Source organism: Zootoca vivipara, chromosome 1 (genome assembly GCF_963506605.1).
Source record: "Zootoca vivipara chromosome 1, rZooViv1.1, whole genome shotgun sequence".
In the NCBI taxonomy this organism is placed as follows: Eukaryota; Metazoa; Chordata; class Lepidosauria; order Squamata; family Lacertidae; genus Zootoca; species Zootoca vivipara.
This window is the reverse complement of record NC_083276.1, coordinates 125,978,167-125,996,395: the sequence shown is the minus strand read 5'-3', so window position 1 is coordinate 125,996,395 and position 18,229 is coordinate 125,978,167. Positions and strand designations below refer to the sequence as shown.

The 18,229-nt window shown below is 42.2% G+C and overlaps 1 protein-coding gene across 6 annotated transcripts in view; it reads left to right on the top strand.

Annotated features, from left to right (window-relative positions):
- Nucleotides 1-1,616: 1,616 nt before the first annotated feature.
- Nucleotides 1,617-18,229, top strand: part of RAPH1 (Ras association (RalGDS/AF-6) and pleckstrin homology domains 1) — a 79,683-nt gene continuing 63,070 nt past the window's right edge. For 2 of the 6 annotated variants that reach the window (XM_035137617.2, XM_060281920.1), the window contains exon 1: nucleotides 1,619-1,948. The gene's annotated coding sequence lies outside the window, so the exon portion shown is untranslated. Of the gene's footprint in view, nucleotides 1,949-18,229 lie in introns of all 6 variants that reach the window. The other 4 variants (XM_060281928.1, XM_060281924.1, XM_060281918.1 and 1 more) reach the window with 3 other exon arrangements.

The window sequence follows — 18,229 nt, the reverse complement described above, 5'->3', positions numbered from 1 at the left end:
AATAAAGAAAGGCTTATCTAGTTCAGAATCCTGTTCTCACAGTGGCTAACCAGATGCTTAGGTGAACTCCACAAGCAGGACACTTGTGATTCCCAGCAATGGTGGCTGTCACTTAAATCAATTGGGAGCCAAGACCACAGTTTAGTAATAATAATATGGCTTCCTGAACATATAATAACGTAACAAAACATCAAACATTAATTGCTTAATTGTGCACGTTGCAACAAAGCACCTCCTTTCATCTCTCCTGAACCTTCCAACTTCCAGTTTCATTGGATGGTCCCAGGTTCTCATGTTATGAAGGAGCAGAAAAACTTCTTTCTTTCTCCATATCCCACTTTCTTCATAGCGTGTATAATCTTATACCCCCTCTGTCATCAGGTCCCAGCTTCCTCACATTCTCGGAATTTTTAAATGTTCTAATCTTTCCTCATAGGGAAGCTGCTCCAACCCATTGGTCATTTTGGTTGCCATTTTCTGAACCTCTTCCAGCTATTAAAAATATGTTTTGTTTTGTTTTTAAAGATGTGGCAGCCGGAACTGTACACAGCATTCCATGGGTTTGTGTAATGACATTGTGATACTGGCAATTTTAATTCAATCCCTGGCTGTCTGACTTTGAGAAGACATCTGAAGGCAACCCCGTATTGGGAAATTTTAAAATGTCTAACATTTTACCATTTTTTACGTGCTGTAAGCTGCCCAGAATGACTTTTAGAAGACACCTGAAGACAACCCTGTATCGGGAAATTTTTTAACATCTAATGTTTTACCATTTTTTTATGTGGTAAAGATACCAGACTTCGTCAACTGTTCCTCATAGAGTCATACCTCATGATACGCCCGCTTCATGCTGCATCTTTTCAGGTTACGGATGCGCCGAACCCAGAAGTCCTGGAACGGGTTACTTCTGGGTTTGGCGCGTCCGTAACCTGCGTGCATGCACAGAAGCGCTGCATTGCGTCACGCGCATGCACAGATGCGGCGCTTCATGTTGTGGCCTTTTCATGTTGCGAACGGGCTGCCAGAACGGATCCCGTTCGCAACATGAGGTACCACTGTAATTTGGTATCTGACGAAGTGTGTATGCACATGAAAGCTTATACCCAGAACAAACTTAGTTGGGTCTCTAAGGTGCTACTGGACAATTGTTTATTTTTTTGTTCCTCATAGTTTGGTTTCCAAACCTTTCCTCCTCTGCGCATATTCCAGAAACCGGGGTATTATTATTATTATTATTATTATTATTATTATTATTATTATTATTATTATTATTTTATGGAGGGGGGCAGTAGGTAAGCCCCTTCCCGCGGAACCCATGCATGACGCCATTTGAATGGCAAGGCCCATCAACTGTTGTCTTTTTGTGGGTGGGGGGAGAGGCCGAAGCCCCTTCGAATAGTTGATTGGAGGCGGGGCCGGAGCGACCCCGGAGTTGGCTCCTAGGGGCGGGGGGGGACTCTTCGCATGCTCAGAGGAGCTCTCGTTCCGTGGATTGGCGGGAGGGCGAGGCTAGTTTCTCCTCCTCCTCGCGCGGGAGGCCCATTCGGAGCGGAGCCGGGCGAGAGGCATCTCCTTGCTGCCGCTCCCGCCGCCGGAGGAGGAGAAAAGCGGGGAGGCGCGGCGAGGCCTGCGCGCCGGAAGTGAGCTGACTGAGGGGAGAAGAAGGAGAAGGAGGAGGAGGAGAAGGAGAAGCGGGGCGGAGGAGGGAGCCCGGCCGGCTGCGCGGGGTGGCTGCGGCTGGCGGGCGGCTTGTGTGTGTGTGTGAGAGAGAGAGATTGTGAGGCGGCGTCGGAGGAAGGAAGGAAGGAATCCCGTCAGCCTTGGCTTGAGGGGTTTCCGAGGGAGGCAGCCAAGCCCAGCCGCTCCGAGCGAGGGCGCTGAGGGAAAAGGAGGAGCCGCCGGGTGTCCAGCAGGAGCAACAGCCGCCGCTGCCGCCGCCGCCACGGTAAGCCCCGCTCGCTTTCCCTCCCCGGAGCCCCGAGCGCCGCCACACCTCCCCACCCCACACCCGGCGTTGTGGGTTGTGAGGGAAAGTGGGTTGGTTTGTGTGTGACCGGGGGGGGGGGTTCTCTTCCGCCGCCTCCTCCTCTCACAGGAGCCTCACGAGCTTACCTCGGGGTGGGATGTTGTAAGGGGGTGCGGTGGGGTGGGGTGGGGCCGGCGAGGGATTACCCCCCCCCCAAGCCAATCACCTCGGCCTTTTGCCGCCCGCTTTCCCCCTCGCCGCCCCTTTTCGCCAGGCGCTTTTCTTACCTCCCCCCCCCGCCCCTCGTTGGGAAGGGTTCTCCCATTTTTTTTATTGTCCCTGCAGCGTGGGGAGGGGGCGGTTATATACGTGTGAATGTGTTGCCCCGGACCCCCCCCCCGTCGCCGCGCGCGACCCCCCCCCCAAAAGCTAAGTAGGTGTTGGGAGAGGGATTCATGTTTCGAAAAGTACCCCACCCTGTCTCACCCCACCCAACCCCCGGAATGAGCTTATATCTGTATCCACATCTATATATCTATAGCCACATCTATATATCTATATCTGCATCTATATCCATATCTATATTCACATCTATATATCTATATCTGCATCTATATCCATATCTATAATCACACCTATATATCTATATCCACATCTATATCTATATACATATATATATCGATATATCCATATCTATCTGTGTGTGTGTGTGTGTGTGTTTTCATTGGGAGAATGGGTGCAGCAGGGTCTTTTCTGATTTATTTTATTTTTTTGGGGGGGGTGCACGACTTGGGTGTACAGCACATTTCTGCATGCAGGAAAGGTCTCCACAGAGCAAGCAACGCAGTGAGCCAGTCCCCTGTTCCTCCAGCCTGCATGCGAGATGGAAGGGATGGGCTTGCAGCAGAAAGCAGCATTACATCCCCTTCTCTGTCTGTTGCTATACCCAACTGCTTGTGGATCCAGCCTCCACCCTTACACCCCTCCTTCCTTCTGGAATCTGTTAAGCGCAGGCTGCACGCACGAGGGGGGGGGTTGGTCTAGTACTCTGGTTAGCTCCTCTCTCTCTCCCCCCCCCCCAAAAATCTGAAATCTCTCCCAGTGGCATTCCCAAGGATTGCTGTCAAATAGGCAGAGATTTGAACATAAAAATAGGAAAGCAATAGCACTTAGCCGAGCTTTCAGAACGGACTTAGAGGCTGTCAGAGGAAGGGTTTGCTCAGGGCTGAGGCATTCAGGCAGTGCCAGCGGTGGGGGGGGGGGGGGGCGAACGGGAGGACGGACTCCGCCCTGTGAAGCTGGCAGACCAACATAGCACCTCTCTTGCAAGAATATGCAAATCCGTGTGGAATAATTCTCGCAAATTAAGAACTTGAGGGCGAAGGGGTTGCAAGCATGGATTGGTGTGAAATAAATGTTTCCTTTCAGAATGTGTTTGCATAGCTGTACAGAGAATAGTGGGGTTGGCATGGTGTTGAAGAATCAATCCTGCCAGCACAGCTGGTGGCTAACATTAGAATGAGAAGAGGTTTCTAGTGCATGGTGAGGATTATTGGTGAAATGGGAAGGATGAAGTAGGAGAAATGCTTTTTGTTGTAGATAACTAATAATGTTTGTTCCCGGCAATTGCCATTTTTTGCAATAATGTATACTGGCCTCTTGTGCAGAAAGAAGCAAAACTTAAGTTAATGCAGAAATGGTAATGAAAGTGCCTGCTTGAACTAGCACTGTTACAGATCCGCATAACCAGCAGCTGTAAAAAAATCTATCTTTTATTTTCATTATTTCATAAAAATTCTATACTGCTTGATTGTAAAAACAAACAAACCCCCAGACCCCACACAGTTGTTAACAAAGGCAAGTTTAGTTTGATGCATCTGATGCATCTGAAAGTTCACTCAATAGATTTCTAGATTTCCCATCAACCCAAGTCTTCTGGGTGGTTTATAAAAATGTACGGTAGCTTAGACCCCAGAAGCCATGTGAATTCTGGGAAGGACAATGTGGCACTGAAAGTTGGAAAGGAATAATGTGTAAGGGAGAAAGAAGAATAGTAGTGGGGAATATATACATGTTCCAAGAGAACATATGCAACAAGAAAAAAATAAGGCTGCAGAGATGTGAAAGAACTAATGGATGCATAGCAGGTATCAATGACACAAGAAGAGGTTGTATTTGGACTTTTGAAGTGTTCCAAAAGCAGATATTTTACAAGGGTCCTACGTTTTACAAGACTACCATTCTAATGATAACACTAAAGTAGTCAAAGATAAATACATTTTGTATCTGAAAGGCTATTAGCTTGCTTATCACAGTTTTCTCTGGTTTAATTCAAATTAATTTTATGGTTACTCTTTTTTTGGGGGGGATGTCTTTCTCCTTCTAAGATTCAGTTTCCTGAAACCAAATATGTGTGTAGAAATGCAGGTACATATCATATTTGAATGGTTTTGCCACTCTTGTGTAGCCTGTTAAATTATAGCCCTCCGCTCACTGAAGAAACCCTTGTAAGTGAAGGGGCGGAGAAGTGTAAGAATCTGGAAAAATGCTGAATCAGATTCCACCGTCTCAGTGTCTTTCTCCAGTGAATAAATTTGACAGTGCGGGCTGTTAATGTGCCAGTTTCTCTTACGGTTATGTGTACAGAATATAGATCTAGTTGTTTTGCCATGCCTCACTTGGTATGTAGCCCTTCTCTGTATGTTGCGCTGCATTCCAGAATACAATGGTATTCCAGGAACAAGCAATTTTAAGGAGACAGTTTTGGGAAAGTGCACGTGAGTAGGAAATATTGCTGAGGGAGACCACAACTGGGATTGCAATCTTATTCATATTTGGAGTAAACTGCAATTCCTATTGAACACATTGAGAATCAGTCTGCAAATACATTTATCTCTTCTGGAATCTAAAATATTCATATGAAGTTGTAACTGTTTGTTGATTTTACTTGTTGGTTAATTTATCAAACACTAATGCATTTAAACATTATGGCAATTCTATTGTATGTGGGGTTTTTTATCCTTTCTCTGTTGTTATACATTTATTAGAATGTTTTAGGCACGAGATGCATGTTTAATTAAGGGTATTATTATCGGGTTGCTGGGGGGCTCAGGACAGCATCACAGGTGAAACTATGCTCAGGAAAGGGAAACCCGGAGGAACTGCATAGACAGGCATCCCCAAACTTCGGCCCTCCAGATGTTTTGGACTACAATTCCCATCTTTCCTGACCACTGGCCCTGTCAGCTAGGGATCATGGGAGTTGTAGGCCAAAACATCTGGAGGGCCACAGTTTGGGGATGCCTGCCATAGCAAATAGCTATGCAGAGTACCACCAAGTGGTGGTGAAGGGGTTGACTTTTGCAGTGCCCTTGGCAGAGAAGTAGCATGCACAACTACTGGGATCAGCTCTAGCAGTGAGTCCCAGGGGTGGTCACACTTAGGAAAGAAAAGGATACTACTGCTGTGGAGGCTTGGAGACAAAAACCAGGCTGCTCTTGAAACTGTTCCTTAGCTGGGAACTCCTACCTCCACCACCCTCCAAGGCATTGCCTTCTGGCACCACTTCTCCCCAGTTGTCTTACTCTCCACCTTGAAAAAGGAAGTGTGTTCTATTTCAGCCACAGCTAGAACCCAGACTCCTCTTTGACCCGCACCATCAGCTATTTTCCTGGTGGCTGCTGTTTCCGACATTTTGGACCTTTCCCCTATTTTGAACTGGGACCCAATGAGAAGTCCCGTCCCCCCACCAAGAGGAAGTTAAGCTTTGGAGCAGGGATGCAGGTAGGTGAGGGAACCAGGTAGCAACAGGTACAGTGCTACCTCGCAAGACGGAAAAAAATCGTTCTGCGGGTCATGCTGTCTTATGAAAATTTTCGTCTTGCGGAAACGAATGGTAGACGGCAAAAAAAAGCGGGAAAAAAAATCGTCATGCGAGACGCGACCATAGAAAGCTTAGTCTTGCGAGGCAACAAAGAATCACTAGACGCTTTCGTCTAGCGGGTTTTTCGTTGCACGAGGCATTCGTCTTGCGAGGTAGCACTGTACATACAAAGAAGGTTGAGGCAATTCTACCTCAAAGAGCAAGACTAGTAACTGGAATCTGTATAAAACAAATATGGTAAGCATATATCTTTTCTCTCTTTCCTCTCCTGGAACATTTGTACAACAGGTGGACACCAGACCTGATACAGTTTGATAAATCCCTGATCTGAGAATTGGAAATAGTTTATTTTCCATTGCCTCCTCCATTGTCGTCATCCCCCCCCCCCCATATATGGGCAGCAACCATTCTGTGCGTGTTCGATTGATGTGCAACCACCGACACATGAGTCCTTTTCGACCTCAAAGAGGTTGGAATGGGCTTATGCACAAATGGGGTGTATAAAACACTCTTAAATGATATTATTTGTGCTTACTTTATTGCTTTTTAATATTCTAGTGGCACACCATCATTTGAATTTAGGGACTTAATGCCCATTGATGTGTCAGGTTCAGGGTCAGACACATCCAACTCATACCATTTATTATTTTATTTAATGCTAAATGAAAACCTTTTGGATTACAGTGGTACCTCGGGTTACAGACACTTCAGGTTACAGACTCTTCAGGTTACAGACTCTGCTAACCAAGAAATAGTACCTCAGGTTAAGAACTTTGCTTCAGGATGAGAACAGAAATTGTGCTCCGGCGGTGCGGCGGCAGCGGGAGACCCCATTAGCTAAAGTGGCATCTTAGGTTAAGAACAGTTTCAGGTTAAGAACAGACCTCCAGAACGAATTAAGTTCTTAAGTCGAGTTACCACTGTATTTTCACTACTCATTTTTTATCAGCAGCTGTATATAAACTCAGTCCTAGGTGTGTTTTTTGTTGTTGTTGTTAACCTATCCTGGCTTTCCTTTAGAACATTATTAGTTTTGCTATTTCCTCTGGATATCAGGAGTTTGATAAATTTTATCTTCCCTTGTCTCCATCATTAATTATGATAATATCTTCAGGAAGGTTATTCCCTATTGAGAAAGAGGAATGTGATTGGATCATGCTTAGGGAACAATATTTTAGATGCTTGTTGATTTCTGCACATACCACATTTTCAAAACACTCCTGCATGCTTTTTTTGGTATGTAGATACATTGGTTGGTTTACATTTGTAGAGGCCCAGAAAATGTTGCCATGGCTTGTTCTTATGACACTCCTGTCTTGCAGACCTTGGGTAATAGACCAGTAGAGTTACAAACCAGCAATAGGAGGCCAGGTAAAAAAAGTCATACATGCAAGAACCAGACACTGCAAAAAACCACATGCCAGCTTTGTCCCCGTATCTACCCAGGCAACACTGTTACAGAGTCTAATAATGTCAGCAACATTATCATGGGTTCATTTACCTGCTCCTCTCCCTATGTGATATGTTACTTGGTTTTTTTTAGATTGTTTTGTGTATCACTTAAATTTTTATAATTTTTAAGGATTTTATAAATTTTAATTTTTGATAATAAATGCCATCACCTGCCAGCAATGCCCTTCTGCATCCTACAATTGATCAATCTCTGTATTAAAGAATAAGCAGACAAACATGATATCAGAAATGGCAATATGCAGAAACCAGTAGGAAGACATTTCAAACTAATAAGACATTATGCAGCAGACTTTAAGGTGGCTATCATTAGAGCAAAGAAACTTCATAGGGAAACTCCAGTGTGAATTCATATTTTGTCAGGCAATTCAGTTTTGTAACCTGTGGCTTGAATTCAAATTACAGATCTGTGTCCACCAAATGAGGATTAATTTACCAATGCCAGAATATTTTTGTTATCCCCAAAACTGCCATTTTGGTCACTGTGCTTTTACATTTCACTTCCCCTGTATCTCCACTTCCATCCATATGCATGTACAGTATGCATATTATGGTTGTACTACACTCAGCGCATCTGATTAAGTGGACTGCGGTCCAAAAAAGCTGGTGCCATAATCATTGTGTTAATGTTTAAGGTGTTGCTTGTTTCTTTCCAAGTGTTATCTTAAAATCATTTGATCTGTTATTATGAGCAACCAAAGTTATTTTACAGAAGTTCATTCTGTCATCAGATACTGGTATATGTTTCATTGTTTTAATCTTGTGACACTAGCTTGGTTTCCTCATGAGTTACACCCTTATACCGTCATTGATCATTTCTATATGTATGAGGCAGACCAAATTTCTGTAGTTTTCATCTTTGTCTAGCCACATTACTTTTAACACTTTCTCATTCCATTTATCACCCTTTCCCCAGTCTTTCTCCTTGTTGCACAGGTTCTTCATTTGGTGCAGTCCTGGGATACCGTGTCAAATATTTTGCACCTTTATTATTTTTCAGACTATCCCCTGTCATTTCCATTACACAAACTATTGTGGAAATGAGCTATGCAGATAGTGTTCATTTGGAAAACATGTTAGCAAATAGGGGTGATTTGAAACAGTGACATGTGACTCCGGGCTATCTTGTGTGTACCACTACCTTAACAAGGATTGCATTAATAGCTTCTTTCTTCCCAAGCCTCATTTCTCCCCCTCCTGTTCTACAGTTTGTTCACCATTTATATTGAGGCCACATGTTTGCACTGCCTCTCAATTTCTAACATATGTCATCTCTCCTTTGAAAAAACCTAGGCTTATTTGGAGAAGAAAAATCTAGGACTTCTGTAGGGGGGTGGGAGAAGCTAGTCCATCATTTGAGTATGTGTGTTTAGTACATACTCCGGACTCATACGTGACACAATATCACTAGTATTCCAGAACTATAATCCATCCTTATATCCAGTAGGAAAACCATTGCTGGTATCCTGCAAGCATTATACCGTATTCCAGCGTATAAGATGACTGGGCGTATAAGACGACCCCCAACTTTTGCAGTTAAAATATAGAGTTTGGGATATACTTGCTTTATAAGATATACGACCCGGCGTATAAGACGACCCCTGACTTTTGAGAAAATTTCCTGGGTTAAAGAGTAGTCTTATATGCAGGAATATACTGTAATTGTTAGGCGTCAGGCACTTTTTGTGACTGGCACAGTTCCAATTGTGACCACGTGGAGGTCTCTGAATGCCAGGTTGGCGAATGACATCTCTATCTGGTTGGCTCCTCCAGCTTTCTTAAGCTGGTAAGCAGAAGAGTTTATTTATTGCATTTATATCCCACCTTTTTCTCCAAGGAGTACATGGTTCACCCCCCTCCTCAGTTAATCCCTACAATGACCCTATGAGGCAGATTAAAAGGCTGTGACTTGCTCAAGGTCACCCAGTGAGCTTCATGACTGAGTGGGGATTTGAACTCTGGCCTCCCACGTCCTAATCTGACACTAATCACTACACCGCACTGACTTCCTAGAGTACTACTGCTATGGAGCAGCTATATAAATTAAGTAAGCAAATAAACATGGGAAAAGCAAAATGTCACAGAGGATCTGAAATATTTTCCTTGAAGCTTCAGTTTGTTTTATTTTAAATTGTTTTATTTGATGTTTTAATGTAAACTTCAAATAAAATGTAATGTAAATTATGATAATAATTATGATATGGGGGGGGGTGTCCCTAGACATACCGTTGTGGCGATTATGACCCAGGTTTAAGGTCCCATTTTGTGCTTAGCTGATATACCTGAGTTGCTAACACCGTAGTTTTTTGATTATACGAACCCTGATGAGCTACATCAGGCATCCCCAAACTTCGGCCCTCCAGATGTTTTGGACTACAGTTCCCATCATCCCTGACCACTGGTCCTGTTAGCTAGGGATCATGGGAGTTGTAGGCCAAAACATCTGGAGGGCCGCAGTTTGGGGATGCCTGAGCTACATAAATATGGACATGCTAAAAACCACAATCTGAAGCCATGAGTTTTGTTGCTTTATTAATTTGGTTTATTTTAACTATGGTTTGGTATTACTTGTAAACCTGCACTCTTCCATAGCCATGGTTTTTCTGCCCATCTGAACCCAGATGCGCAATCTAGCTAAAGCATGATCAACTGGAAAACAAATCAAGCTTTGGAGAAAAAAGCCATGGTTTGTTTGGTCACCTGTGGTACTGCTTATTGTTCAGCCATGCTTTGTTAAACAAACAGTGGCTTAGTATGTGTGAACAAGCGCCTTTTTACTTTTCTAAATATGTTGTGTACAGATGGGATCCGTTCCAGAGGTCCGAGGTTTCCGCAACCTGAGGACCACTTCTGCGCATGCGTAGACTGCTTCTGCGCATGTGTGCACGGCAAAACCCAGTAAAATACTCCCGGGTTTACCGTGTGCACATCCCAAAGTTTATGTAACCAGAGGGTTACGTAAATGGAGGTACAATTGTATATGACTGCTGTGGGTATGGTCTATAGTTTATCCCTTCTGAGACTAGGATGTTAGGTGCTAGCATTATCTAGTAATGGCACAGCATTCCAAACAGTTGCACTGCTTTTCTGTCAAAAAAAATTGTAATCTGGTGTCTTTGGCAAAAGCATATCAAATATTAGAAACATAAAACTAGGTCAGAGATGTTTTTTAAAATGATGAATGAGAACCACAGAACCATTAAACTATCTGGGTCACATTTTTCAGGTTTTTATTTTACGTTAAATACACATTTTATTATGCCTATTAACACACAAAAACATTCTCACTAGAAGACCATCCTGCATTGTTTTAAAAGCTACCTTTTAAACTTTAAAAGTGAATAGCTCATAATATGGATGGCATAATGCAGTTTCCCAAACCTTTTCCCTTTGTGGACCACTTGAAAATTGCTGACGGTCTCGGTGGACCATTTAATGATTTTTCTGCCTATTTTAGCAGTTGCAGTGCACTGTGCAAGATGCTGTTATGATTTTTAATTGCATTTTTATTGCTTTTTTGTTTCTTCTAATGTATGTATTGCAATTTGCATTCCATAGAATTCAAATTGTAATGCAATGTAATACAATAGAAGATATAAAAGAAGCAATACAAGTACAAAAAAAATCAGCATAGAAATGCTACAGACTCATAAAATCGTAGAGTTGGAAGGGATCCTGATGATCATTTAGTCCAACCCCCTGGAATGCAGGGATACGCAGATGTCCCTTGCTGGGATCTTTGTAGAAACTCGCTTACTGCATAAAGTTAAAATTAATGTTGATTGCGCCACTCCCTTTTGTCTCTAGTCCCACCCACCGCTGGCATGTGGGCTCTGGAAAGTTGCCCAGAGGGGAATGCAGCCTTTGAGCTGAAGTTTCCTTACCCCAGCCGTGATGTGTCTAAGCTAAACACACTGCTGTACTTGGGTGGATATGCACATGACTTTGGTGGTTCCAGGAACAAAGTTAGTTTCAGTTTGTTGCTCAGGTGCTCACCAAGGGAAAAAGTTCAGGTGGCAATTACTCTTGTAAAAAGTCTTTTTTGCATTTCTCAACTTTCCCTTGCACACAGTTCATCCCCATTTCCATGCCTGATCCACTCTCCTATATGCAGCCCCCTTTGTGCACACACCCTTATAAAATTTAGTCCCCTTTTCTCTGCCTCCTCCTTTTCCCAACTCTCCCTTGCACCCAGAACACCCTCATTTCTATCCTCCTCTCTCTTATTCAGCAGTTCCCTTTCTGCCCACCCCCATGCCAATATATGTTACTATATCTGTAAGAGGAATAGAACTTTAAGAGCAAGTCTGTCTGCTACCTGATCACTTCTTTACTAAGGTAACAATTCTTGTGTCAAATGCTGCACCCCCTTCCTCATCTCTCACTACAGTTCCTTTTGCTTACATGAGCCTTAAAGTAGGAGGGTTGGTTCAATTTTGAAGGAGTGAAGTAGGCTACAAAACAAATAGAACCTATGGCCCTAGTAAAATTATGAGACAATGGCTGTCATTAATGAATAGCTTTTACTGGGGCAGGAGCAACCTTAGTGGGGGGGGAGCAGGGAGGAAACTCAAGTGGAGCAACAATCGGCAATACACATGCAACATATTCTTTGTCGGCGGGGCAGGAAGTTATAGATGAAAATGAAGGAGAACTTGATTCCATGACAATACTATGTGTCGCTACCATTCAGAAATCCACAAAGCTAAAGTACAGTACAGTGTTTTCTCAAATATCTAATCCTAGAAGTTGTGGTCATCATTATGTGCTTCAAGGACGGATTCAGCATTATAATAATAGCAAAACACTTCTATGACTTTTATTTCATGTTTGTCACATTGTTTTATTATTTTGCTGCTCAGGTTTTAGTATTATGTATTTTCAAGTTTTTCTCTACATAACTATGGAGTGGTTTTGTTTTGTTACGGTGAAAGCTACTTTTTACCAATGACCAAAGTAACTGATACAGTACTAGTAGAGTGTGTGTGTGTGTGTGTGTGTGTGTGTGTGTGTGTGTGTGTGTGTGTTGAAGACTACTTCATATATTCACCTTGTATGGTAACAACCACCCCTTAGCCCAGGGGTCCCCAGACTTACCGGGCTTCGGGCCGGTGCCCGCCGCACCGACTGGGCGGCGGGCCGGAGAGCAGGGGAGTGCGCGCGCAGCGAGCCGGAGGGCGGGGGAGTGCGCGCCTGTGCGCATGCGCACACGGTCGGAAAAAAATCGCCGAAAATCGCTTGTGCGCATGCGTATGGGCCTCCCCCGACCCGGAAGTGCATCGGAAATGACCTCTTCTGGGTCGGGAGAGGCCCATACGCATGCGCTTAAAGGATTTTCGGCGATTTTTTGCCGATTTTGAAGATCGCCGCCGCGCGCCGTAAGACCGGGCGGCGGCAGCGGGGTCGTTGCGGGCCGGATTGGGAGGCTAATTGGGCCGCATCCACCCCGGGGGCTGTAGTCTGGGGACCCCTGCCTTAGCCCCTCAAATAAATCTGAGGAAATATACCGTCTCTCCTCTTGTTAGTCTTGAACTGCTTCCATTTACAACCTTTCACACGATGCACATACTGTTCCTGAAGTGTTTGACTTCTCATAAAAATCTAAGCCATTTGCATTGGGAGAACAGGGGCACACGAGTGTGAAAGCTGTCTTGTCTGACCTGTCCTAACCAGAACAATCCTGCCTACCTTTTAATTGTGTTTGACTATAAGATGTAATAACTCTTCAAAATATGAAGTTCAAAACATCATAATAGGATGCAGAGAAACAGGGGAAAGGGCACTCTGAAAAAAATTGCTTTTGAAAAGTTGTTCTTAACAGCAAGTGGCTTTGCCTATGTATTAATGCATGTTCTCTCTTTCTATTACAAATAGATGAGATACAAGGATCTAATTATTCCTCTTTACCCTCCACCTTTTCTAAAAATATTGCAATAAAAGCTATTAATCCTACATCCTGGTTGATTGCTCTAAACATAGTACAATCCTTCTCTCTCTCCTCAGGCGTATATAATTTAGTTTTATATAAAATGAGATATTTAACTAGTTTTGGGAGTTTGCTTCATTTTGGCACTTGTATGCAAGATGCATTTTCCATAACCTTTTTTAAAAAAAATTCTTGAGAATGGATCAAGTACCGCCGAGCAGCTGATTGTTTCACAAGGGAAACAGTTTGGCAGGGGTATCCCTCTGTCAACTGGATAGATGCCTATTTTTATCCTTGCTTCATAAAACCTTCCAGCTGTCTTTAATTTAAGTAAAATGTGGATATGCTGGTTGATCCAGAGTGAGAAATTTCTGTCAAGATCTGTCTTTTGTTGAAACACTCCAGTCTCTAAGTCATTCATTCTAAGGATAAACTACTTTAGTTCCAGTTATGGCAGAGAGCACATACAACAATTATGTCTGTAGTTGCTGGGTTCACACAACACAGTGATGTATATTATTACACTCTCTATTGCAAATTATGTACTCTTGACAAGTAGAGACTTTTATTGACTGTCATCTACAGCTCAAAATATCTTGAGGAAGTTTAGATGTGAAGCAGTCATCAAAGTAGCTCAGTGCAGTTCTTTGTTTGCATTTGGCACACAGATGACGTTGTCAGTCAGGAGAGTGTTCTTCTCGGTCAGTGTTAGAGACCACAGAGACCTGTAGTTAGGAGGATACTCTTTTAGTTGTATGGTGCACAAGCCATTTACTTACTTTCTTATTACATTTCTATACTGGCGAGTAGCCATTTTCTATTTCATGTTTATGTCTCACTTTTATATATTATGGTTATAATTTTTACAGTAAACCTCTTAGTTGACACCTTTGTTATTGAGCAGTAGGGATGCGGGTGGTCCTCTGGTCTAAACCACTGAGCCTCTTGGGCTTGCTGATCAGAAGGTCTGTGGTTCAAATCCCCACAATGGGGTGAGCTCCCGTTGCTCTGTCCCAGCTCCTGGCAACCTAGCAGTTCAAAAGCACACCAGTGCAAATAAATCAATAGGTACCGCTGTGGTGGGAAGGTAAACAGTGTTTCCATGCCCTCTGGTTTTCCTCACAGTGTTCCGTTCTGCCAGAAGCTGTTTAGTCATGTTGGCCACATGACCTGGAAAACTGTCTGTGGGCAAACTCCAGCTCCCTTGACCTGAAAGTGAAATGAGCGCCGCAACCCCATAGTTGCTTTTGACTGGACTTAACTGTCCAGGGGTACTTTACTTTTACCTTTTTATTGGGCAGTATATAATTTCCCCCCCTAATGTTTTTATTGAACATATGCAGTTCAAGAGTAATATAAAAAATAAGTAGCCAGAGTGATAAAAAAAGTAAAAACGCAAGACAGAGAGAAAAGCATAATACACATTTTCTGTAATTGAATACAAGAAAATTGTAGAGGGAATGATTAATATGAGCAAGTAGATGGCAGCTTATTATTTTAAGCTTATCATCATGTGGAAGAATTAGTTCTCTCCAAAGTGATACCTGAGTAACTGGGGAGCTGACAGTTGACTTTCTGTTAACACAACATAAAAACAGAAACCAAATTGATTCAAAACAATCCTGTTTTGAAGCGCTGTGGACCACTCTTATTATGGTAAGTGAGCTTTTCTGAGAGTGCCACAGACTAGATCCTGTCCAACCATCCTTTCTTTGTCAACCCTGTTTTGCATTTCCAGTGGCGTGCTATCTGTGCCGGCACTATTGCCAGCAATAAAGCAATGCTGTAAATGCCTTGTGTTACACAGAAAAATCTAACTCACTATCGTTTGACAGTAGTGGGAAATGAGGATCTGGGTTTAGGAGTTGCCTGAAATTGTAGGGGGGGAAATCATTGCAATGCTTAACATATGTACAGTTCCACCCACAACCCACCCCCCAGCACAATGGAAATATATTTGGATTAATACTATGATGTTTCACCAGGATCCAGTGCCAATGAAATACAATATTGAGAACTGCCTTCTTAATTTTAGCATAAATAGGTTTCAGGGGTAGGTGTGTCCACAAACATTCTAAATTGGAATCATCTATTTTTATACTGAGATCTTCTTCCTATGCATATTTCAGTGCCACTGTAGACACAATGGACACATTGATGAGAAGCTTATAAGTCTAAGAAGCAGTCCCCTTAAATTCTGACAAAGGTTGTGTACAAAGATGTTGGTATACAGTTTGAAAACAGGCTATGGGCCACACCTATGAAGCCCCATAGCAAATGACAAAGAAAAATAGCTTTTTGTAGCCAATTGCATGGTGGCCCCATGAGCTTGGGCAGTCTGTTAAAATCATTGTTTTTTGTCATCTTCTTGAAATTGCCTTATGAAGATGTATCATGTTGTTTGTCATCTTTTTATATTGATAGTTTTATGTTGATACGTAGAGTTAAGACAATGAAATTCAGTTTGGTAAATTATGGAGACCATGCTGAAGGAAGAACACATTAGTTACTAGTAGAGTGGAAGAACATTCTAGTGCTAATATTAGTGGCCAAAATCAGTTTGATTGGAGAACCTGGAATTTTTATCTGGGCTAGACTGTGGATTAACAATGTGTGAAAATGGCATATGTGTGGAATCCAGTTGTGCAGTTGCTCCACTGAAACATTTGCTAATGGGCAGAAGGGAAGGAGGGGATTGTTGCCAGTTCCCCTTTCTGAGAGCCCCCAGTCTGTTCTTGAGGGTTGGGGGACCCTCAAACAGATTTTGGTGGGCACAGGAGGCTGCAGAGGGGCAAACAATACTTTGCTGGTTGAGGCATAGATGCAGTTAGTACTTGTACTGTATTTTGTGATTGGCATAAATGTAAAACCCACTGATGATTAAAAGTCTCTTGATATTTTATTTATTTAGGCAAGTAGTATATCGCTTATATTTTAGAGGGGGAGATTTTCAACAGTTGCCAGTATATTTTAAAACATAGGGTATAAATAATAAAGTACAGAAAAAAATTCACATTAAAGAACATCACAATTAACAACCAGTCAGGGCACTGTCTAATATCAGCATAACCTACAGAAATACACTGTAAATGCCAAGTTTTAGAACATAGTTAGCAGCTAAGCAACTAAACAAAATGACCTCTAAAAATAGCAATAAAATACTACAAATTATAATAAACTACATAATGTAAAACCCACATTTTAAAATAACATAATTGACAACTAAGGAAAATAAAAAGAAAACACTTTCCAAAGCACCATATGACCGGTCAATCATATAGTTAAACAAACTGATCTAATTAAATTCCTAGCCCGTCCTATACAGCGATAAAGACAGCTTAATCTAACTGTAGCAAAGAATTCCACCCACTTCTATTCAAGAGCACCCTTTCATAATCAGTGCTCAGAACAATCAAACAGATAAACGCTATAAACCAGCATTCTCAAACCTCAGTCTTCTAGCATGCCCTCCAGTTAAACTATTCATTCACCGCAACCACTCCTATGATTCAATCTAACATCAACCACCGACTCACATGTCTACACCATGAGACTCTGACCCTCTCCTAAATAAAACTTTTGTGCCAATAATGCCCCCTCGCCTCTCACTCAGGGTGGAGATAATCTATCCCCACTATTCGGCTGCCACTCAATAGCCTTTTAAATGTGTTTGTGGGGTGGGAGGGAAGTTAATGGTTTCTTTTTTCTTTGTTTGTTTTATTACATTATGTATTTGTGTTTTTATTTTGTATTTTTGTGCTTTGAACTACCTTGTGATCTTCGGAAGAAGGGCAGTATATTAGATAGATAGATAGATAGATAGATAGATAGATAGATAGATAGATAGATAGATAGAGATTCTATCATCTATCTATCTACAGTGGTACCTCTACTTACGAATTTAATGCGTTCCGAATGCACATCTACTTACAAGTCGAAAAAAATTGTAAGTCAAATCCCATAGGAATGCATTGGGAGAAAAAATTCGTAATTCGAAGCAACCCTATCAAAAAAATCGTAAGTAGAAAAAATCCTATCTAAACCACATCCAAGATGGCGGATGGAGCTCTGTTCGTAAGTAGAAACATTCGTAAGTAGAGTTATTCGTAAGTAGAGGTACCACTCTATCTATCTATCTATCTATCTATCTATCTATCTATCTATCTATCTATATGCAACCTGATAATAAAACCATATACACCTCTCCCGACAGAAAGCAGGAGAAAGCCAGTAAAAATACAATATGAGGTGACACCTTTGTTCTTGTAGTGTACCTGAAGGGTGATTGGTGTTGGCGTACTGTAGGAGATCTACCACCTATGGCAGGTCTGGTTAAAAAGTCCCAGTCCCATAAGCAGTGAGTCTGCCTGCTGCTCAGCTGATTGCATTAAGCCAGATAACAAGGCTCTGAATCACAGCCTGCTCACTTGCCCAGGTCTCACCATTGTGTGAGGTGTAACAATGATTCCGCCTGGGGGAAAATTGTGCATAAGTGCTTTCAATGTCTCCTCCCTTCCTTCGCACATACTCACAGAGTTTTTCCCAGAATCTAGTAAATTTAATGTTAAAGAATATTAGTGCTACTTCACATTATCTGACCAGTCTATTGACCATTTTATAGAATCACATTTATGTTATGCCTGACAATATGGTAACTTCTCGGCGAGTCGAACAGGACTCTGATAATAGTCTGGAGGAGCTGATTATCTGAATCCTGTCACATGCCATCCATTTCTGTTCTGTCCACTTTTAGTTTTTCATGGTTATCAGGTAGCAGAAGTACAGGAAGTAAGACCTGTTAAAGATTTCTACATCTTTTAATTAATATCCAAATTCAAGGTCAATATTATAAGGCCTTATTTCTATACTGTATCATTCTTAATAAAGCATTTTTTAAAAAAGTCTAATTGATTCATCAGTGCAATTGGTTAATTGCCTAATTTGCAAATTAAAATAGATTCTTCGAAATGGTTGGCATTCA